This window comes from Motacilla alba, chromosome 4 (assembly GCF_015832195.1).
Source record: "Motacilla alba alba isolate MOTALB_02 chromosome 4, Motacilla_alba_V1.0_pri, whole genome shotgun sequence".
Taxonomy (NCBI): Eukaryota; Metazoa; Chordata; class Aves; order Passeriformes; family Motacillidae; genus Motacilla; species Motacilla alba.
This window is the reverse complement of record NC_052019.1, coordinates 18,696,420-18,701,149: the sequence shown is the minus strand read 5'-3', so window position 1 is coordinate 18,701,149 and position 4,730 is coordinate 18,696,420. Positions and strand designations below refer to the sequence as shown.

The window sequence follows — 4,730 nt, the reverse complement described above, 5'->3', positions numbered from 1 at the left end:
TGACGAACTGACACTGGAGAGACCTTTCAGCAAGTTATCCAGAAGGGGTCAGCTTTGTCTCTGAAGTACTCTGAAGTAGAAATGTATTGTACATTCCTCTACTATGACAATAACTGAGAATACAGCTGCTGGGTATGAAATCCATGATCTTTCCTGATATTAGCCTTCACAGTGCTCAAAATGTGGTGTGTTGAAAGCCTTTTGTAATGAAGCGGCAGCCGGAAGTGGAAGAAACAGGAACAGCAGTGTGGAGGAGCTTATGAAACTTCCCAGAAAGGGAGCCTCACAGATGCTTAGATAAAATAGAATTTTACATGGTATTCTACCCAGATGGTATCTACAACACTTCAGTGATAACAGGCAGGAAGATCCCAGACATCCCTGCCATACACAGAGAAAATGCTTCATTTCACAGCAGCAATGTCATTCCCTGCGGAGGGCGGAGCTTTCCACCCACTGTGGTACTTGTGCAATTGGTTGAGGTGATATGTAAAGAAAAGTCTACATTTGGCAATTCATCCAGCTACAATTTCCCAATCACATTTTAAGAAACACAAGAAAGTTTGTGGCAGAAAAATAAAACAATATCTCAGTTTTAAAATTTAGCTTGCAAACGTGCTTTAGGCTAAAATTTGAAGCAGGATCCTCAATCCCAAGGGTCACTGACCTTTTCACTAGGATAATAAATATTCTGTAACAAACTCCTCTTTCTCGCTGCTCCCTCTCATTCCATTTCAAACCTGAGATAACTTCCTGACAATATTTTTGACAAAAGTTACAACTCTGTTCTTTCTCTCTTTTGTTTAGAATGCCTCCACATAATACTAGTTCTGCTTTGAGCCACAGAGTTGAGCTCACATGTAAGCATTTTGTTGACAGAGACATAATAAGCAGTTTAGAAGAATTTGTTTAAGGAGGAAGGTACACATTTAATTTTCATACTCAAATACTATGCTTCTTAAAAAGTCATCCCAAAGATTTCAGGTTGTCTCCAGAATAGCAAATAACCTTCCTAAACTAGTAAAAAGTATCAACTTTGTCTTTGTTGTGAAAGGCAAAGTGAGATATAAACAGAAAAGGCATGGCAGATGAAATTGGATCCATTTCCTATGGAGTTCTCTACCTTCCTGTTGGGGAGATTAGTTTATTTTTTAGGATTAACATTTTTCCAAATCCACTAAGATAATAACAGAATATTAAAATGCAGGACGTTACCCCATCAAAATGTTAAGCATCTTGCAAAAGGTTGTAAGAAATGGTGATGATAATTAATTCTTACCTGTAGAGTGTAGCACAAAGCTCTACTGATATTCAACAGTGTGAGTAAATTTCAAGTCATTGTTCCTGAGAATGAGTTCCCCACAGCCAGATGTTTACTTTGTTCTTTCAGATCTTAAGTGCCCTTGGGAAAAAAAATTCTGACACCAAAATATTCAAGACAGTTTTTGCAGCTCAGATTTGTTTCTGTTTTCTAGATATTCCAAATTCTATTACTATTATTATATACTTTTATAGCAAAAAACATAACAAAAAAACACAGACTAAGCCCCACAAATTAGAATGCTAATTGGCTTTAACATTATACAAATTAATTACTTTAAAAAATCACTGTGTTTAATGGACTTTACATGAAGAATTAAGTAAAACAGTTGTCTGATCCTTACATGTACTTGGCAGTGCTAACGGAACCTACACATTCTCACCTTCTTCCTCCCCTTAATAAATTTCTCTAGAAAGAGAAATGAACACAGAGAGGCCTGAAAAGAAATTCCATGAAAGCAATTAAAATTGAGGTTTTCTCAAAAACTCTTATTGTATTTTTATGTTTGGTGAAGAATGGTGGAAAGACAAGTAAGAATAAAATGTGGACTGTATCACTGTGGACACTGCCCAAAGAGACAGAAATATCAGTGACTACATAGAAAACAATGAGGAGAGGAAGCAAATTATGTCTCAAATGCGAAGTTTTTGTTTGACTTGTTCTCTTTCATTTATGAGGGGGGAAAAAAAGCAACTTATCAGATGTAAAATGACAAAACTCTAAACGTGATAACTTCCAAAGGACCCGGTGAATTCAGGAGTGCCCTTACAAAAGAGGACTCTGTAAGTACCATGAAGAAAGCACCAGGCATGAACTTCTGACCAGTTCCAACTTTTAAAATAATTAACTGCCTTCGCTTGCAATGCCCTAGCAACCTCACAGCCCATCACAATGCATCCTTTTAACTGCACTGCAGAAAACCATCTCTCTTCTATCTGAATGCAAAGATACAAAGGATAAAATCAACCTACATAATATGGGCAGAATCTTTAATTACACAAAGAGAGAAAAATATTCAGGGAAGGCTCATTGATCCTGAAAATGTAATACTGCCATTCAGAATTACCCCTTTCAGCTGACAAGTTTACCTCCCATAGTAAGTAACACAGAGAAATGTCACAACCAGTGTTCTTACAGGTCCCATTTGTGGGGATCATAAGGTCAGTATACAGAGTCTGGATTCTCTCATTATCTCTTAACCATCTAATGCCTAATATTTTCTGAATGCGTTCTTGCCCTGCAGGCCTTTTTCTTGTTCTTTCTAATGACTGATTTTATCATGGGGCAAGGGCAGGTGTTTCCAAAAAAATACATGTAGGGAACCTCCTTGACCAAACAGGGGAAACTACTGGAGTGTGTCATGCTTCTTCTCTGCCCAAGACCACTTCCTTTCTTCCAAAGCTCAAAAGACAGTCTCTGTGTATGCCCAGGACATACTGTAACTATACATATTCAACAGCATAAAAATAAGCAAAAATAGACTATGATGACTAATAGTTAAATATCTAAAGGTATTCTCACAATCACATTCTCTCTTCTTCAATTTTTTCAAGTTCTTCTATGTAGATAACTTCTTGAAATTCCACATCTTTGTGTATTTTAACACTTTTCTCCCCATCCAGGATCAGATACTCATCTGCCCTTGAGATTAAATATATCAAACTTTTTTTCAAAAATTGTTGAAATGGCAAAAGTTTACCAACATAATATTCCTGATTGAATTACAGTCTGTACAAAACTCATGGTGCAAGCTAATAGCCACAGAGGATCATGCAACTTAAATGTGTGTAAAACTTACCATTTTATTCTGTATTTCTAAATTATAAAGCTTAATCACAATAAAATAAGTGGCTGAGCAGGAAGACTAAAGTAATTTCTCAGTTCAGCTATTTTTGTTTAGATACGTAATTCAGTCATTTTTGACAGCTGGCTGGCAACCTCCACATCTTAAAGCAAGATCTGAGCTCTGAGATTATTCTAATGACTACAACCTCCCAGTCCCACCAAACACACTTCCAATATACTCATGAGTAGGTCCCCTCCAGTAGCAGTAAAAGCCTATATTCTCTAAAGTGAAATGCTGGTCATGCTTTTCATGTCCTACATCCTCACCAGTGCCCTTACCAGGACGGGGCTGAGTTAAGGAAACCAACTCAAGGTTTAGTGCCTCAAGAGGATGAAAACATGGATGACAGTACTTAAAGAAAATCTCATTAAAGTGGAAAACTTCTATATACAACCATAAACATAATAACAATTAGATACCTATACATGCTACGCCTGTTGCCATGAGCTAAGGTTTTAAAAATGTGGAGAAGTCTACAGAGACAGCAGCAATTTTAGTGAAGTCTGTGCAGAAAAAAAAAAAAGTGTTTTTTTGCTCTGGCGGAGATTTTTTTTGTTCCTATTTTGTTGTCCTGGTTCATTCCAAAAGAAAATTTCTTCTTGCTCTTTGAATGCAGAGAAACAAAACGGAACAGATTAACAAGGTGCTGTGCTGGTACTGATGCCTCTTGCTGGTATCTTTTGTCACAAAAGTATTTTCAGAAAGCAGAATCTGACAAGTCATCAACATTAGTCTCTTTCCCTCTAACAGTATTTCCACAGATTAATTAACTCAAATGTCATTCTCTTATAGCTGCGTGCACTCTACAGAAGAGTACTTGGTAGCTGCTGTGTGTTTTGGATCAAACAAAGCTCTGCAGGGATACAGTCATAACTCCTGTAAATTACTAATTGCACTGGAATGTTACAAAATGACTTTTCAGATATATTCTGGGAAAAGTCTTAGCCCAAATGCATTTTCAGAGGAAAAGATTCACCATGGCCCTTTCTTCACCATTAGAACCAATCTGTTGTTGCATTTCTACACGTATTTTGAGAACAAAAGATGTAACTTACCTTCTAGTAGACATGGGACCTTTACTTGGGCTGTTGCACCTCAGAGTTTATTCCAGAACATTCGTACCTAGTGTTCATAGCTTATTTAGCAGCATGGTGGTCCATTGCACCCTTGAGGGGAAAGAGCACTCAAGTGTCGTATATGCTCGTGGTCAAATGAAAACAGAAAAGTCATAGGGTCCCAAAAAAAAAAAAAGTATGGGATTTTATTAGTAAATTATACACTTGGCATGGCAATCGGTATGGTAGTCCCTTATCTCCTAGTGTAAGCCCAAGCAGCAGTTTTTGGATAAAGGGGTAGGGTGAGAGGCAGAGGAGGGGAGAGAGAGAGCTGGATTAAAGAGAGAGACAGAGAAAGAAAGGGAAATTATCAGTCTTGTCTCTAGCATCAATCAAGCTGGCAGGGTGCCCAGAATCCTGGAGAGCATTCATGAGGGTACCTTTGCATAGATAAGTTTTCCCTGCCCTGGAGATAATTCTCTCACTTTCTATGCAAATTAATTATCAT

At 37.5% G+C, this 4,730-nt stretch overlaps 1 long non-coding RNA gene across 1 annotated transcript; it reads right to left on the bottom strand.

Moving 5' to 3' along the window:
• Positions 1-1,292: 1,292 nt before the first annotated feature.
• On the bottom strand, positions 1,293-4,326 carry LOC119700868. Its single transcript, XR_005256908.1, has 3 exons — positions 4,223-4,326; positions 2,849-2,962; positions 1,293-1,418 (listed from the first exon to the last, which is right to left on the bottom strand). It is a non-coding gene; the product is annotated as an uncharacterized LOC119700868 (long non-coding RNA).
• Between the last annotated feature and the right edge of the window lie 404 nt (positions 4,327-4,730).